Here is a 19,931-nt window from a genome sequence, read left to right as displayed (position 1 = left end):
TTAATTTTTCAAGGCATTTCTCTTTCAACCAATTCTCAAATGTAGATGCAATTCTACTGTCATATAATGATTTTGCTGACAGTTAATTTTCTAAACCAACTTATACAGAAAGGCTTTGTCTTTGATAACTATGTCAACATGCGTATCCCATACTGAAACTGAAACTTGGTTTACTATACAGTGCCAGAAATTACATTACTGTAGTTATAAGTGTACCTCCTTCTCTCATAAGTGCATGTAAGCACTCATTTCTCTCTTTCTACCTCTTGATGTATCTTAATGTATCCTAATGTACATGGCATTTTATTCTGGGTAGATCATCTCTTTCCCAGCTAAAACATCAAAAATGTCCTAGAAATATTTATTATTGTTTTTCACATTGCTATTTAGCAATTTGAACAGTCTTTATTTTCAAGTCTGAGTTCTGCCTGTCCATTCAAGCTAAATTAAAGGCAACAAAGCTTTCTATTTATAACCAAAAAGAAAACAAAACCCCTCACAGGCAGGTAATTATGTTTTGATGGAAAATGCATGAAAACACTTTTAGCAAAAAGTGGATGTGTCTGATTTGTGCTAAAAGATCTAATGTTAGATGAGTGTTACCAAGCTCCTTGTGGTACAGTCATGAATAGATTCACATGCTTCCAGGCAAAGGATTACTTATTTGTGGCTTTTTTGGTTGTTTTTGTTTGGGAGGTTTTTTATGGGTTTGTTTTTTTTTTAACTCAGACAAAAGCCTTGGATATGAAGGTGATACAGTGCAGTCTTGGCAGTCTTACTGTTTCATGTTGCTCTTCAGTGTCTCTGTATCACTCATCTGGTAGCACATTTGGTTCTTGGCCAGAGGGCAAGACTTCAGTTTCAGAACAAGACCAAAGAAGCATTTGTTTTTATGCCGTCAGTGCTTTAGTGCATCATTAGCTTGAAAGAGAGCTTTTTTCCAGTGGGGAATTGGACACTGGTATGCTCTAAATACCTACCTTTCCTTCCAGTATAAGTGCTGAAAAATAAAATTTGATGTTAAGTTCAGATGTAAAGCTGAGAGTCAATTTGCTAATTAGCACAAGAGAAGTTAACTTTTTCTCTGGAAAAAAAAGGGTTGAATGTGAAATATGTTATGAGGATATGATTAGCAAGATGTCTTTTGTATAAGAGAAATACTCCATTAAAACAAGGGTTTGGAATTTAAGTATATTGCTGTTTTTCATGCATTTCTCATTGTGACTGTCCATTTGTTAGACTGACCGCCTTTCACGGTTCCCTATTTTACTGGGGTGTTTACTTGAAAATAAGTGGGGATTAAGGGAAAAGTATCACCATAAGCAATGTTCTACCTATATGCTGTACCGTGTATTCCTGATGGCACTGTTGCCTCCTTCCTTGATGGGCAATGGATTCCTTGGGGGGAGCATATTGAGAGCCTGACTGATGCTGCCTGAGCTAAAGACAGTTGATGAGTACCCAGTCAAGGGATGCTGACCTGAATTTGCAGAGCTTTTGCAGCTGCCCTAAGGCTGTGATTTGACTGTCATTACTGTATTCCACCGCCAGCTCACCTAGCAGTATGTGTCTGTTCTGGGTCAGGATGATCATATGGTGACATTTTTATGGAATTAGCCAGAGTATATAAAAAAGAGTTTATACCAGTTTTAGACTTTTCTGCCAGCTGCTTGAAAGTAGGTGATGTCTAATCTGGTATAAACTGTAATGATGCAAAATCAACCCTTCAACATATCTTAAAAAAACATGAACCTGCAAAAGGGAAATTATTTTTTTTTTTTTTTTTGGCCAGATCAGTGCTCTGCATCATGTGGCCATGGCATTTGGGATACAGAAGTAGGAATCCTGAATTTAAATTTACTCTTATGGACCATGCACTTCACTGTCATATTTCCACTGGCAGATAGCCAATTTAAGGAGGCCTTCACATATCCCAGACCTTTTTTTCTTGCACCCATATGCTAATTCACCTTAGCTAATGCAACTAGGTTTCATGGGAAGCAAAATTAGGGCAAGAGAAGCAACACTATAAACTTTTTGCAGTTAAAGGCACTCAGCTCCTTCCCATTAAAAAAGATTAATTGATCTTTGGACTCTGTAAAGAGCTGTGGGTCCCAGCAACCTAAAACCATTTAGGTATGCTGTTGCGGGGGTTGGCCGTTTCAGTGTTTAAATATAAGTAATTCATTTTTTTGTCCAAAGTGAGTTCATACGGCTCCCAAACATCTGCCAGTGTGGCATGCTTAAGGGTGCAGTCCCATAAGAGTGGCTGAGCCAATCTAGTAGCTCATTGGAGCTGAAAGCGGTGACTCCCACAGACACACTTGCTGCCACTGCTTTCCTTGTGCCAGCTCTGTCACTCACCTGACTCCTCGGTGAGCCAAATCCTTTACTAAGCTGGCAGCATTTTTATAACAGTCATTACAAGAAAGGTAGCAGACAAATGGGATACCTTGAAATGTGCTCTCCTTGCTTTGTTTTCCCCAGTGATGCTTTTGAAGTTTCTGCCCAGCCTTACAAGTTGTAATACTCCTGTGATATGGCAGAATTCTGCTTGGCTGAATCAGAAAAAAACCTAACCCATCAAGAAAAAACATGTAGTTTTCTGCCATTTTACTGAACTGAACTCATTCAGCTAGGGATCAGATGAGTGCCAGAGCAGGTGGAAAGGAGTGGCCTGACCTCCCTTCCAGGAGTTGGAGGAGAAAGGGGAAAGACCAGGACCACTGCTGCAAGCCATTACTCTGCTCAGCCACTGTGTGGAACTTCTCCCTCAGGGAGGTAAAACCCTAAAGCTTCAGAGCAGAAGAACTAGGGGTAGGAGAAAGAGGGCTTGTAGGAATCTTTGTTTTTAAATTAATCTTTTAAATACCATCTGAAATTGATCTGTACTCTTGCTAATGACACTTGGATACGGGAATTGTGTTATAAAATATTAGCGTAGAAATATCTTTCAATTAGTGAGCTTATTACATTTTTTTGCCTTGAGGAATACATTGCTGATACAGAACAACAGATGAATAACAGGCAAAAAGCTGGCAAATTAAGCTCTTTAATAATACACTGTTTAAGGTTGTGACATAAAGAATAAAACACATTCTAGCACTACTGTGGCAATAGGACACTATGTATCCATTACTCAATTCTTAAGTTGAAATTTCTGTATAAATACATACGTTATTGCAGCTGATTGAGACTGACAAGTTCACAAATACCCTTACATTTGTGAGTAATATCATAGGATATGCTACTAATAAAAAATTTACATTTAAATAGGCTTATAAGTTAGCATGCATTTTACCTGAAAATCGATGTGAGGGCTTTTAAAATCCATACATCTTTCCATAGGTTTTAATTCAGACATATTTCACTCAAGTTGGATATTTAAAAATACTGTCCTTCTGGTGAATCAGTGATATAATTTCTCATTAAATCAGATTTATGTTATGGTATTAGGAAATTATTAATTTCCTTTTTACCATTCTTCATACATCAGTTTGACATGCATAAATGATTTATAGGTTCACCCTAAAATCTAAAATCCTATCTCAAATATTTATGATCTTCAAATAACTTCCATAGTTCTTTGGCTACATTCTTTGCTTCAATCACAATCCACCAGGTTTCTAAATCTATACACCTTCTGTAGATAACAGGAAAATCATTTGGCATTCTGTTCTGCTGGCAGATGAGATAGACTGCATCTTCAGTTTTGTCAAAATAATCAGGTTAGCTTACCCTCTTTAAAGGCAGGATTTTGCTAACCTAGATCATTTCAACAAAACTGGATTAGGGAGTGACCCAGCAGTTGTGTTGGTACATCTAGTGTACTTGCAGTCATTGATAGCCCAAAGTACAGTGAGAAGTGCTAACATCTTAATCTATCTCAGCTGCAGCCAGACAACATCCTTGGCTAGTCTGAGATTCAGAGAATTTAAAGCTGGCTGGAACCATCAGCTCCCCTTGCTAGACTTCCTAAAGGCACTGTTAAACACTGAGCTTTTGTTAACTGAAGTGCAGCTTCTGCTCATCTCTATGCCTCTGCAGGAAACCATTCAATTTTGATTTGAAAACTCAGTCCAAGAGATAAAAGCCCACCACCCCACTGGCTGTTTATCCAGGATTTTATCACTCTTACTATGTAAAATTAACACTGTGCTACTACTTTCCAGATTCAGCTTATAACTTCTAGGCTCCTGATACAACTTTCCCTGCTAATTTAACACAGGAATTATCCCTGTCAATAGTAACTAATTTTTTAATAATTAAACCAGATTTTAGCTTAAAGACAGAGCTTGCAAACTAACACTTTGAACGTTTTTCTTCTCCTTAAGACCTATTCCGTTGATATCTTTTGTGGCCATTGCAACACTTTTGCCAACTTCTAAGACCCTTTGAAGTGTGGACATCAGAACTGCACAGAGTACTCCAATTACACTGTTCTCACCAGTGCTATAGAGAGATATATAGTCATTCCCCAACTCACATTCATTACTCTAGGCCTCATACATTAAAGGATCATATTAGTCTTTTTGAGTCATTATTGCAGTGGGAACTCATGTTAGATCGCTTGTCTGCTCCAACTCCCTAAATAATTTTCTGATCTCCTTTCCACAACAGAGCTGTTTATTAACAGAGGTAGGATGCCTTTCTTGTTTCAATTTTGCATTTGGCTGCATTATAATGCATTTCATATAAACAGGTCCAGCAATCCAAGAGGAGAGGTTTTTTGGCCTAGGATTACTTCTCCTCATGACCATTGATCATCATCATCCAAGAATGCCTAGGCATCCTTTGAGTTAGAGATGGAAGTATTCTTCTCAATAAGTGTGTTTTGTCCATTTAATTTTTAACTTTATTAAGTCTTTTATTGGTACTGCATAGTGCTGATGTTTTAAATGGTATGTCATGTTACTCAGGAAAATGCCTTACCAGAAATCTAAAGAATGTTGTATCTAAGTGATTGCTTTTGGCTGGACCTAGACAGAGTGGTATATTATAGTGTACTCCATGATTCCCTTGTTCACGTTGTCCAGATCAGGGGCTTGGCCACAACACTCTGTATTTCTCTTTTAATCCATGCACACAGGGTGCCATGGCCCTAAGTGAGGGGCAGAGGTTCTGCAACATCTTTCCCCCCACCCTTAGGGTTTAGCTGCCTGTGCTCAAAGCCAACTCTGATACGTGCAATTGTGTAACCTTAGATCAGAGCTATGCAAGACAGAGCTGTGAGAAGCCTTGTTGGGGGTGTCCCCCACTTTGTTCAGAACTTGCTTTTATGCTCAGACCCTTGCTCCTTGTCTGAGCTATGTTGTAGATATGCCTGTGCCTGGCCCTGTGCTTTGATAATCCTGACTTTGACCCCTCTGCCTTGACTTCCTGGCTTGACCTTGGACCTGCTACAGGCTTGCCTGCTGATCACTGGACTATGGCCGACCCTGGTCATCATCACCGGACCTGCTCCACTCTACTTGTTGAGGTACTGTGGGAATGCACACCTTGTTAATGGGGAAACAGCCCCTGTCCACCTTGTTTTGATCCTCAGCCTCTGGCTCACCTTCCCTTGCAGAGGAGGCTGCTCCTGCTGTTTCCTGACACAAGGGTACTTCCCATGGACACCAAGGTGCAGGAATACGAAGCGAAGAGGAACAAGTGCTGCATGCTTGGGGTTCACCCAAATCAAGAGCTGGACATTGCTGGTCAAAGAGCTCAGAAGTAATCTTGGCTCTGACAATTTAGGCTTTCTCAGAATCAGCTAAACAAAAATGCAGTTGTGTAGGTTTGCAGGTAGAGTGTAACTAAGAAATGTAATGACAAGCAGAATTGCAAGCCTGTAGTGAAGCATTTGAATTGTAAGTCAGCCTTGGTTGGTAAAGAATGTAGGCAAAGCTGCAAACTTCTTCCCACTTTGTGCTGGATATTAAGATGTGGATACTCAAGCCATTTCAGAGCCTTAAAGTGGTAATCATCAACTGTTAAACAGGAGATAAGTATTAAGATACTGTGGATAGTATTGCAAAACTATTAACATTGATTCAACACTTGCCAATTATTTTTAAAAATACCCTTATGGTGTTGCTAGAACACAGTGACTCACTACAGTAGTCAAATGTATGCCTTCTTTTACAGCAACTTTCTTTAATTATCTCAAATCCATTAATTGTTTGACTTGTATATTTTTTTTTAGCTATTATCACCACCTTCATAATACTTCTTGGCAATAGCTCTAGATGGGTTTTTTTCTCAGATGCCCTCTTTCACTTTTCCAGTAGTACATCGATTTTACTATAATTCCTCTTGCATCTCCAGAGCTGTTAAGACACATTGTGTGTCTTCTACTGTGTAGCTTCTAGCATGTGTGGTCGTAGATATTATTGCACCAGGTACTTCCATCTCAGATGCGCACCCCAAGCTGATACTACTTTGCAAGCTGAACTGGTACTACCTTGCAATGCTTACTCTGTGACCTTGCATCATTAGAGAACATCATAAACAGTATTTCTGAGGAAAAAAATATTAGCCAGGTCAGCAGAGTCATGTGGACAGATAATTTTGCTTCTCTTTATCACCAGCTGCAAAAACAAGGCAGGAGAAAATGACAGGACTTAGAAGTCTTTGTTTATTCATGTCCTGTTTACATGTTGGAGAAAAGAGAAGAGAAGAGAAGAGAAGAGAAGAGAAGAGAAGAGAAGAGAAGAGAAGAGAAGAGAAGAGAAGAGAAGAGAGAATAGAAGAAAAGAAAATAGAAAAGAAAAGAAAAGAAGAAAAAAAGAGAAGAGAAGAGAAGAGAAGAGAAGAGAAGAGAAGAGAAGAAAAGACAAAAGAAAAGAAAAGAAAAGAAAAGAAAAGAAAAGAAAAGAAAAGAAAAGAAAAGAAAAGAAAAGAAAAGAAAAGAAAAAAGAAAAGAAAAGAAAAGAAAAAAAGAAAAGAAAAGAAAAGAAAAGAGAAAAGAAAAGAAAGGAAAGGAAAAGAAAAGAAAAAAGAAAAGAAAAAAGAAAAGAAAAGAAAAGAAAAGAAAAGAAAAGAAAAGAAAAGAAAAGAAAAGAAAAGAAAAGAAAAGAAAAGAAAAGAAAAGAAAAGAAAAGAAAAGAAAAGAAAAGAAAAGAAAAGAAAAGAAAAGAAAAGAAAAGAAAAGAAAAGAAAAGAAAAGAAATTGTGAGAGTGTGAATCTTCTGACGCTTTGCATGTCTACAGACTTGAGTGGTTAGGCTTGCATTTTTTAGGTCCACTTCTCAGAACATTCTGAAACCTCTAAATACTGGGATAGTAACACTGAAATCAATAGCATAAATTTCACTTAAAAACCCACACGAATCAAGGATCATATGGTATTTCAGAGTTAATTGTTCAATAAGGGTGTCATAGGCAATCAATTTAGTAAAGTTTAGATTGTTCTGCCATGAATACTAATCAAGCAATAAAGGAACTTCATTTAGAACTAGAAATTAGTGTGTTTCCATGAGAGAATGCCATTTATATTATGTTAACTTCTGGATAACACATTCTATGTGTTATTTTTCTTTTATTTGCTTAGAAGCAAAGATGAAAAAGAGCTTACAGCATTGAGAGATATATATATACCTTTCTCATTTCATTTTGGTGCTAGCTCATTTCATTCATTTTGGTGCTAGCTCCACAAAGCTAGCACCTAGCACCCATCTCTGCGCAGACATGAAATAAAAATACCTCTGCCCTGTGTGTATATTGGTGTCTCGCACACCGGGTAAACGACCTCACACTTGTGGGATAACACAGGGAGCTGAAATAAAAAATAAAATTTTCTTGTGATTTAATAATCTTTAAATTAATATTATTGGCTAGTGTTACACTCCTTCTACATTTGGTGAATATGAAGGGTTTGTGGGTTTTTCAGTGACCATGACAAGAAGGTAGAGACACTGAATGCTGAATTAAAAGAGGAGGAAGTTTGTTTATCGTTACTGAATCAACTGCTGAGGGTTTTTTACTGGATATCCAGGAAAATGCAAAGCATTGAACAGAAAAGTTACTGAGCAAAACATTGTTAGTCTCCAATGTCCGTACTAGTGGCTTTAGTTCAGAGGGGCAAGCAAGTGAAACACATGCATGTTGTTGCTAGGTGAGAAGCACCTATGATGGAGGAGAAATTTGTGAATGAGTGAAAGAATAGGTCACTGCAAAGAAGGATCAAAGGCACTGCCACTGGATGGTGATAGAGTAGCCATAAGATGTACATGTGAAATAAAAAATGAAGGACAGTAAGTGGGCATGTTGAGGAAAACTTTAATATAGAAAACTGGAAGTGGAAAATTTTGAAGTGATGAGAAATAGAGAAAGGAAAAGGAAAAAGAACTGAAAATACAGTAGAGCTTGCAAGAGGAGAGAGACCTTTTAAGGACAGACAGAATTAAGATAGTTGGTCCATAGAAATAGGAAAGATTGATAAATATATTTCCGTTTAGTCTTTTTGGTAACCTCTTGTTAGGGGGTTGGTTAGTTTTGTTTTGGAACAGGATAGGGAGTTGGATTTAGAGAAGGCAGGCATCCTCTTTTTCTCCTTCCAACCTGTGAAAACCGTACTTCATGTACCTCTCTGTTTCTAGTGAAATTTCACTAGAATATGACTATTTTGCTATTTCACTAATTTTGCTGTCATCTCAAGGCATGTCTTTCCAGGTTTTGGCTTTGAAAATGTGGTTGCCTTAGAAGAGGAAGATTGAGAATTCCTCCTTTCACACCTTCATAATTTATTTTGCTTACCAGTATGCACCATGCAGAGGGTCCACATCAGAAGGAGAAAAAAAACAAAACCTAAATTGTCATTGTTGACACTTATTGTCTCTTTATTACATCCAGAAACATATTCAGTTTAAATCTTTCACTCTTTTCAAGGACAAGTTTTCTCTGTACACCTGTAACGCAGTAAATCACATCATTACCTTGGACTTTTAATCTCAGAACTTCAGGAGCATGGCCTGAGAATGAGAAATGAGGATGTTGCTGATTGTAGATGTTAATATCTAAAACTTTTAGCAATTACATGAGGGATAGTTTGGAGTAAAACGGCCATGTTTACTTTTGATTTGAAGTATGACTTCTTACTTTTAATTAGCCGTGTTCTGTCCTTACAATAATAGTTCCCACATAAAGCGTAGAAAACTTAATCTGATATTTTGTAGCTTCTTTTTACTTCTCCTAAAGCAAACTTGTGTGCTTTTCTTTACCAAACTTCACAAGGGTTGGTCTGTTACACACATAAATCCCAGAAGTTCCCTGGAGACCTCCTTTTCCTCTCAACAATCTTCTTCCCTTCCACCTCCAAATCCCATAGCAGTTCAGTTCTTATAAAAGTTTCTATGTCCAAGCCAGCCTGAATCTTTGCCAGTCTTTCCAGGTAAGCAAAGACCAGTTCACTTTGAAGCAGATCAGACTATAATTTAAAATGTGCAGAGAGGAGAGAGAAAAATTACCTTATTATAACTGAAACTGGGCGAGTGTGGGTTTTTTTTTTTTCCCCAAGGTCTTGCTTACCAAAGGATATGAAAAGTCTGATTCCATTCTGTGGTAGATGCTGAACTCCACCCTGATTCATGGCATTCTTCTCTGATTACTGGAATTATCCAGTGTTAGGGCTGATGTAAAATTGCAGTGCCTCTGACTGTTCAAAGAAAGTCCTTTAAGGCTTTTATCCACCCCACAAAATTAAACAAGGGTAGTTTTAGTAAGTCTAGAAGGAGTAGCAATGACATGATGGAAATGACAGTCACCGTCCAAGTCCTCCAGGCTGTCGGTTATATCACCTTCATTCCTATGGCTAAGTTAAAGCTACAGTTGTTTCACATCTTCATTTTGATGAGTAGACATACTCCTAATATCTTTGATTTGATCCAAGTAATAACTACAGCTCCCTGATGTTATGAAGCAACATACAAAGGAAATCCCATGTGTTCCTGGCATATGGTGTCTATGCTGTACTGTGAGACTGTAATTTGGGAAGGATGATACGCTACTAAAAGAAAATTAACAGTGTTTCTCCAAAACAGTTAAAAGCTGAGGTGATGTTGCTGAAACACCATCATTTCATATCTCTGTTGCTGACACAGCTCATGTTGAAACAGTTTTATTAAAGTCATTACAGGGTCAATGGAAAATCTCCATGCATATCTGAAGTATTTTGAGTGATTTATGTGAGTCCGTGGATATTCATTATAATGATATTCCTTCATGTTTCCATTGACAGGCAGAACAATGTCACCGGTAATGTCCAAAATAAATTATATCATCGTAAAGCTGGACCTTAAATGCAACAAAATTAAATTTAAGATAACTCTTAAAGTTTGACAATTAAGGAAAGTTAAAGGACATATTTCAAGTAGTACTTGTCACCCTAAATTGCCCTGCTCTGAGTAAGTGTTGACACGCGGTAGGCTTTGTGACACAGAAACAGACATATCATCTGTAATCTGTGCTACAAGTGCAAGGCAAAGAATGTGGTGAGAGAGCCTATTCTAAATTCTCTCACCTTGTCTGGTTTATAGGTACTCTGTATCAATACACTGTTTTCAATGCCATGCGTCTCAGAGTACTGCAGTTTTCTGTATTAGGTGTTTGCTCTTGTCTGTAGCTATCAAAAGATTCTCTTCAGTGAGGGTTCATGTGTAAGTACTCATCATTATCCCCAGCAATTCTGCAACTGGCCCTAGTGAAAATACGGAGTGCTCTTGGATTTCCTGATGCAGTCTGCTTTTATATTGTCATTTATGTAGGATGATGATAACTAAAGACTGAGATAAGAGTGCCATTGTGCTTAGGAACTCTGTAGCTAGTAGTAAGAGACTGTCAACAGTTTGGCACAGGGACTGTCACAATTGACTGATGAGGATCAAAGCCAGAGAGGACAAGCAACAAAGAGGTGGAATTATTTGCCTGAGGTTATTTAGCAAATCAAAAACAGAATTGGGAAGCAAATCTACCAGTGGAATTATGGCTTTGTTTAAGTCAGCAGCAAATTATCCCCTAGATTCAATGAGGCTAAGATTAATCCTAAATCTTATGGCTTCCCTGCTTCATTCCCCATTCCACACCAGGCCTAGCATACACCTTAATGTTAAAATATCACAGGCCATATTCAATGTGGTACGTTCATTTGGCTGAAAATACAAAAACAAATTGGAAACTTGGTTCTCTAGTCAGCTGAAACAGGGGTCAGCCAATTTCCTCATCAATGAAGCACTGAGAAATGTGAGCACTATTCACAAAGGTGTGAATCATGCTGGCTATTAAATGTTCTGGATCAAAGTGCCACTTCTAGAGAAATAGTAGAAGTTAACATCAATGGAGTAATCAGCATTTCTAGTACCACCATCAGGAACATTGGCCTATTTGTCCTCTGCTGATGATGTGCCAGAGCCCTTTCCACCCGGTCAATATTGCACAGCAGATTAAATTCTACAAAACTTCCCCTTCGATTTTCCTTGATCTTCTTTGTTTCCTCGTATGGTGGTTTCATGCAGGTGTTCATTCTCTAAAGCCTGAGTTTTTCTCTGAAAATGCTTGTATAACCATTACAGGGCCCCTAACTTCAGGATCCAGTCATATCTGTGGTAGTTTTCTCCAAAACACAGAAGTTACAATCTCACATCTGTGTCACATTTCTTGAAAACATGCACTGTTCCTGGGGAAGGGGAGCTGGGAAGAAGAAAATACCATTAGAAAGGCTGGATAGGAGGGCCTGTTCTTTCATAACCATCTAAAGCCATCAGAGTGGTATTTTAGTTCTTTGTGTTAAATTGCTTAAGTTAAATGAAAACATAAACAAAGAGGAAGAAGATCAAGTGACAGAGATTTTCCGGTGCAGAAACCTAGCATTATGCTGAAATTAAGCATATACTTAATATCCTCAAGGACACTATCTGGAAAAAAAAGCCAACATTGTGAGACACCAACTTAATACACACAATTTGCATGCTATTAACCCTGATTTGACTGTTAACAACGAGTGAAAACTTCAGTTTTTAATTCAGTGATAAATAGTGGGTTAATGAAGAAAGAATGACTTTTATTTTCCCAATTTAAAGCTGTACCTACATTATAACCTTGTTGCATATCACATATCTACTATCAAGGCATGTAACTCTGCTCAGCCCAGCAATTTTGGTCAGTGAAACAGTACAGCTTAACAGTCCCGTAGTGAACTGATGAAAACAGGTCTAAAAATAATGAACCCTGGAGTTATGTATAGAGAAACACATTGCTCTTTGCTTTAGCAATTTTACATTTGTTTAGCTTCTTCATTGCAGGCCAAGAGCCCTGCAGAAAGGAATGGAAACAAGATGGGTAGAATAAGTAGGCAGAGCAAAATTTGTATAGTCAAAGCATATCTACAGTTTCCCAGTAGATAAGACTGTTTGCTGAATATCAAAAGATTTATTTGGTACTTAATTGTATGTAATAGATATGTGATTGTTTTTTTAATTAAACACCAAATCATCAGAAAAATGTATGCGATTTTTAATTTCCATTAAATTCTCCCTTAAATGAGTGTTTGTGACTGAATTCTTTTGTTGACTTTTTTCAGTAAACTGGTACAGTTATGCTCTACTTTAAGTAGCTTTATTACCTCTATGGTCATATGGTCTTACACGCTTAGTCCTTTTTTCTGGTCCTGAGAATTAAGTACTTAACTCAGGGCAATGGAGAAAATCTAGTTCAAGAAGCAAACCTTTTTTTTTTTTGCTTATGCCAAGAGAAAAGAAGAAATTTACATAAATTTCAGATTTATATGCCAGGGATGATATTAAATTTGCCTAGGTAATATGTAATCATACATAGCACCATATGGATGTACTTTATCCATTCTGAAACAATGCAGGTGTTTCTGAAGCAGATCATCACTGTATTAATGAATTGAAAAGTTCAAGATCTGATGACTGCTGAAAAGTCGATTACTTTCTTAAAACACACTAATCAATTAGAGTGAAGATCACAGAGCAACACAGATTCATTTGATTTACTATTGGTTTTAAAGATTTTCATAGAACCTTCTCTGCCAGCTTTGGTTTTATTTTTTATTTAGATCATAGAAGTGTGTAATAAGAATGCAAATGGATTTCCCAGTGGTTACAGGAGTAGTATTTTTGAAAATGAAGAGGTAAATGGTTTGAACCTGTAGCTCAGTGTTCAGTTTACCAGTCTGGGGATGCCCTAAATCTTTTGGTTAAAAAATAAGAACACTGAATCAAATCCACTGATTTGGAAAGTAATGGGGGGGGACACACAGGGGGGGAGACAGGGGAAAAAAAAACAAACCAAAAAAACCAAAACACAACAAAAAACCAAACCCAAACCCCTAGAAAATAGCTTATTTTAATAAGTGATTGGAAAAAACATCAGGATAACAAGAGTGACTGAAAAACAATTCATGACCTGCAGTATGATTCAGACATAGTTATATCAGAAAGTTGTTCTGAGAGGTTGTGAACTCTAGAGAGGATTTGCCCTCTAGCTCATTTTATTTTGACTCTCAGAGCCATCCATCATCCATCCATGCATCCATCCATCCACCCATCCCTCCATCCATTCCTTTCGCTCAATAACTATTATTTTATTTTATGGCTAATATTTTTAATGTCTTTGAATTAGTTTCTACTCAGTCCTCTAGTTATGGTGAGTTTTTTATTCATTTATTCAGAGTCTGTGCAGTACAAAAAGGTCATAGGTGAGCCAAGTCCTAAAAGGTGCTCAGTCAGTAATCAGTGGGAGCAGAAGCTTGACCAGTGTTCATATAAATTGCATCCTACCTTTATGGGGTCATGTTAGTCCTTAGTTTTGCATTTCATATTCTGTGTTTTATCATGAGTGTTAACTGCATTACTTAAGGCCCAAACCCGTGGAAAGTTCTGTCAGTGCTTAACTTTAGGCATATGATTATTTTCCGTGGATTCAGGAAATCTGGTCTGAGCATAATGTTTGCAAACTTAGAATGTCGGAGAACGTGCCTTTGTGACCTAATTAAATTAAGTAAGTTAAACCTCTCTCTCTCAGTTCACCTCTTTATCATAGCCTTGCAATTTAGTCCTGTAATACCTAAATTCAAACCAAATTATTCAAACAGATTTGGATATTTGTCTTGGTTTATTCCTTACTTCTTGGCTGCACTTCTGCTAACAGACATTTCCACCATTGAAATAGAGAAAATCTACCTGTCTTATTGGGCTTTTTCTGCCCTGGCTTCATTCACTGGGAACAGAGGAGAATGGCACAGAGAGGATCTTAGAGCAAAAGAAGCTCTAGCAAAAGAAGGCAGAAGACACATTCTGCATACCTTGCATATTCATTACAACGTTAGAGCATTCTGTTACTTAGAATTCAGAACTGTAGAAACACTACAATATGTTGTGTATGAAAAAATCCAAGATCACTAATAGATAAGCTAGAGATCTAATCAATTTTGCTTTACCCCCCACTCTACATTTATGTGGCAATAGGCTGTCTAGTGTATACTAAATAATCCATGTTCATCTTTACTCTGACCAGAGTATTAAGTTCATTTTTAAAGAAAGGGTGATTTACTAAAATGAAATAATGTACTTTCTTGTACATTCTCACTTGTTTTAATTGGATGCTGTCCACCCTGATGGTTGGCAGAATTGATTTTTAACTGATAATAGATGCATTTCTATAGCTGAGAGGTTGCAGCACTTGCAGCACTGCTGGCAGATACTGTTTTCATGTACATGGTTCTTTTACTACTTACAAAAGTTTATCATCCATATGACGTTCGGGCCTGCAGTTACGGAGAGTCTGAAACACAAATTGCCTTGGTTCTGCCACAGATTGGACAGATTAGAAATAAGAACGTGATGATAGGTTCAGTAGTTACATTGAGCAGCAAGTACAAACTTCTCTATGTCCTCGAGTTCTTGTGCAACAGAGCACCGAGCCTAGGCACTGGAGATGAGGGGATGATTTAGGATTGAAACATGTCTTGATACAATCACATAACATCTTGGATTCAGGGTACAGCTGGAGTATGCATCCACACTGAGGGCCTTGAAAACACTCTTGGCATCTCAAAGTTCAGATGACAAAGCCTACAAGTTTCTCCATGTTCTTTGCTGTTACAGCTTATTGTTATTAAAGGCAAAGTAACTGTCTTATTTGTATGTTTTGTACACTTCAGGGTTAGTCTTGCTTCTCCTGCTCCCATGCTGTCTTCACAGCACTTCATTCTTCTTAGATGATTTTTTGACTGGACTTTATTTTCAGTTTTCTGAAATATGTTCATATGTTTTGTACATAATTATATATAGAGAGATATATAGATATACATACTTTGTGTATAGATAAAATCCATTCCATTTGAGTGTACTTTTTGTCCAGCAGAATTCTCATATTTCAAAAACTTAGTTTTCCTTTCTCTTTTTTAAGGCTGCATTTTGTCACATCTAGTAACCTGTGCTCTGTATCTTTCTTCTGAAATCTGTAATACTACTTGTACTCATAAGGGCCTAAGGGAGGCAGAAGGTACCCCAGAATCTGTTTATGCAGTTTCATACTGTATCAATTAGTCTTTAGCTTTTATGTCTACACATACAATTAGTTTTGATCAGTCAATGGTTAAATTGTACCAAGACAATTCATGAGGCAAATTCACTATTTTTTTGTCCTCTTGGTTTATAATTACTTTTATTCTCATTTTAGCCTTTCCTCTGAAGGAAAATATGTACTGAGATGAACAAGACTTTGCCATGAAGTATGTAAACAGTAAAACCAGATTGCTCCTGCATTCAGGTTTGAGGAGGATAAAGGCCATATATTTTAGTTAGTCTCCATGCAAAGAGCAAATGAACTAACTTCTCTTTCTTCTCACTGGATATAAATCTCTGGGCAAGATTGTTGCATGTCACTGGCCAGAAATATAGGCATAGTTATGTGATTTTTCAATAACGAAGAGTATTTCTTTTCCTCTGTGTCTCCACACAAGGAAGGATTTAACTCTGTCCCAGAGTTCTGTTCTGAGCAGGGACTATTGTGTTAGTGATGCATTTGATCGTTTTTCTCGTGGATTTAATAGAAGCCTAGAGGATTTCTTTTCCTTTCAAGCTCTTTTATATTTAATTTGTTAAATCTTTCCCTTATACTTAAGACAGGTCTTCTCTACATGCTCAAACAAATAAAAAATAAGTCTGACTCCTCTTTCCTATGGTTAATGCAGTTGTTGGAAAACCTGTAGTGGAATTAAGATTCTTCATTTTTACCATATCAACTCAACAAGAATGATGTGTGTAACAAATATTGTTTATAGTCTTTGCAGAAAGTATTGTGAAAAAGCCTCACTTTTTCTTGTGTCAGACACATTTGATTCCTGGATTTTGACTTGAAATATCTAGTGATAATCAGAAAACAAAGCAAGACAGTAACCCTATCTTCAGCATTCTCTTCCCTTATGATTCCTAGTTCAGGGTTCTCTGTAGCTTTCACTATTGAAGCTTGCTTTTCCCTGCTTTGTTCTTCCCTGCTTTGTTTGGCCTAACTCAACCTAACTCAAAACCATTTGTCTTACCACAATATGGAGAATTTTTTTTTAGTCCTTCAAAAAAATTTTGTCAGTAAACAAAAATGCCTGGGCCATTTTTCAGTTAGTAGACACTAATATGTTCCTGTCATTACTTGGTAAAGAGAAATGCAGAGTATACCATGCATCACTGTTGAAGCGGGACTACAGTGTGTGTTTCACTTACTGTCTCAAACAACTTAGTGTTGTCATAGGTAGAGAGACTATGAATATCCACATGTTATTTCAGCAAGGCTTCTAGTGCCCATTTTTCAATGACCTTTTTTTTTCTATTATTCCCTTACTAAATAATGAGCAGGAGAAGCCCTTTCTCCAGAAAACGTGTGAGATGAGACAGTACAGATGTGGTTCGACTGTCATTTTAAAATAAACAGGAGGCAATTTTTCCTGATATAAACCAGCTTACTGATATCAGTTCTATTTGCTATCATTACTATTAGAAGAATGATCTATTAGGACTTTTCTTTTCTTTCCCCCAGAGAACCTTAAGTAAAAGCTCCAAGGACATTTTCAAATAGACTGTAATAGTTCAGACATTCTTATCAGCAGGACATTATGAAACTGTGCTGGCTTTCTCTTACTTTTCCTACAAGCCTATGAGGCTTTTCTCATAACATCAGCAAAGGAAGGGCAAATTCTATGCGTGTAAGTGCAAAAAACCCACTACCAAACTGCCTGGCACTAGCATATAGGCAGCTGTAGATGACTTTGTACCTTTTCTGAGTACCCAGTCTTCTATACCTATAGTCTGTAAGTTACTTATTGAAATTCCATTTGTAGAGAAGAATTTGTCCATACTCCAATGAAAGCTGCAGCTGATTCATTAGAGGATAATATGCCTCCTAAAATACAATGAGCAACTTGTGGTCTGAGTGATGAGGCTAGTAATATTTAGAAAAAATATTCAGCATAGCCAGTAGAAGGTAAGTAGCTTAGTATCTGTGTAAAGATGAAATAAAATCAGTCTCTCCTTACTCAAACCAACATATCCTGGAATTTTCTGTTGGGTTTTGTTTGGGCTTTTTTTTTTTCATTGTAAATCAGAGCCTCATTTTGCTAATTGCTTGTAATTCCTTATTTATGTGTTGTAAATTAGGGATAGACAAAGCCTGTCCTTTTCATTATTTATAATAAATTACAGAAAGAGAAATAGATACGTGTGGTTTATCTACTGTTACAAGCAAGTCAGCAACAGAATTAAGGATACAGCAGTTTCATGTTTCTCAGTACATAAACCTCCAGATACTCACAAATACTATTTTAGAGTAGATCATTAAAGTCTTAAGTATGCCAAATCCTGCACTGCTAAGCCAATAGTCACTTTTGGCTTTGGAAAATAATAGCAGATAGTTTAAACTGTATCTGCTGTAGAACAGCAATAAAACCAAATTTATCCACCAGCTCAGGAATCAGAATTTAAGCAACAGAATAGGCAAGTAAACTCTTATTACATGTTAGAGCCAATTTTATGTCCATCCATACTGCATGAACTGTGCATGAAATCACTATTTTTTTCTGATTAGCTTGTACAGCTCCTTTTTGAATCACATAAATGTCTATTGCACCACTTGCATTGTTTTTATGACACAGTTCTTGGAGTTAATTTTTCATTTCTGTTTACTTGAAATTCACCTTTTTGTATACCCGCTTTTGTGATGATTATTGGACAATAGAAGTACAGTGTTTGAGAACTGCACCACAAAGCTTAGAGACAGGGAAGGTGAAGCGAAATGTGTTATAGCTCTAAATTACCTCAACAAGATGATGTTTCAGCACATTAACGATATTTTTAGACTGCAGTTTATGGTACATAGTTGTCAGTCTAACAGTTTCAAGTATACCACACAGACAACATACTGTCATATGCAATTATACTGTGCTGTGAAGTAAAAGAGCAAAGGTCCAGAGATTTAAAATACACAATAGACTGATATGTTTTCTTTATGGAAAAGCAATCACTCAAAGCAGAGGCATTTTATATTTAAAAAATGATACTGAAAATCTGTAATATGTTATAAATTTATGTGGTAATTCACAGAATTGTAAAAGTGTAGGCCACTGTCCAGAGGAGTTTATAGCATCTGTTACAGGTGTCCCAGGCTAGTCTGAGCTCCATTAGCATTAATCCAGCTTTCCTTGGATGTTGTGCATAACAGTTCCTAAGTTCCTATAACTTTCATTAGCTACATCATCATAACATACAGTGACAACAGAGACTAGGATTTTATTTGTAATATTGTGATTTGCCTTTTTCCTTGTAACTCAGTAATGAAAAAAGGTATCTTGTATCCACTTCTTTTATTGTTTGGTTTCCTTAATTTCCTTGACTTAGTGATTGTATTGAGAGTTTTTTGAGTTTATTTTTCTGAGATTTAAAATGGTTATGGTCAGCTGAAAAACGTAAGCAGAACAGCTCAGCTTCTATCTCAGTGTCTATGCTTTGACTGTCTGGTAAACAAGAATGAAAACCAAAAATGTTTATGACTTTGTACACCTAAGTGACAGGATTTTGTCTAAAGAAAAGTTTGTTTATTAAAAGTTCCATCTATGACCTTTAAAAACATGATGTACATTATTCAGAAAGCAAAGAACAGTGACAAGCCAAGTGTTCTTTTCACTAGAAACACTCTTCTGAAATGATTTCATAATAACAAAACCTGAAGAGATACCAAGGACAATAGAAATATAATGTTCCTCAGAGAGGGAGAAAAAAGGCATCGTTTAACAAAAATGCTGGCACTGCATTGAAGGAATTCAAGAAATTCACAATAATGTAATAGTGAATTAAATTTGCCTATTGTGCTTTCCCAGTGATACCTTTGTTTATTTCTGTTTACCACCTGTTTCATCTGCTTGTCATTAGATGCTGTATTTTTTTCCCATGTGTTAATGGTTCTCTAGATAATCACCATAAAGTAAGTAATAATCACGCATAAAGTAAGATATTTTATCTATTTTTATTTCTGAAGTTTTTTCTTCATGCAAAGAACATGAAAATTATGGGTATAAAAACTGAAAGTGTTATCACTGTTACCTTGATTATAAAAGTCCATATAGTTGGCTTAATGATATGAATTTGGCACTATAAATTTCAGATTTTAGATCTAACACGTTCTACTGTGCTACAGGAATCATGGACCCCTGAGGTATTATGTGCTTTAACAGCAATGGAAGATGTGACGTTACAGAGCGTAAGTTAGAATTGCTAAGAATTGAAAAGAAATAAAGTGAAACACCATTACATTTCCATTTTAGCACTTCATTTAAAAGTGTAGTCTGGAACACAACAAAACGGGATTATTCTCCTGGTGAATTAAATATTAACTTTGATTAACTTTGTGTTGCTGTACCACTTAATCCTTGACATTGACCTAGT

This window comes from Ciconia boyciana, chromosome 1 (assembly GCF_034638445.1).
Source record: "Ciconia boyciana chromosome 1, ASM3463844v1, whole genome shotgun sequence".
NCBI classification, from domain to species: Eukaryota; Metazoa; Chordata; class Aves; order Ciconiiformes; family Ciconiidae; genus Ciconia; species Ciconia boyciana.
This window is presented reverse-complemented; position numbering follows the sequence as displayed.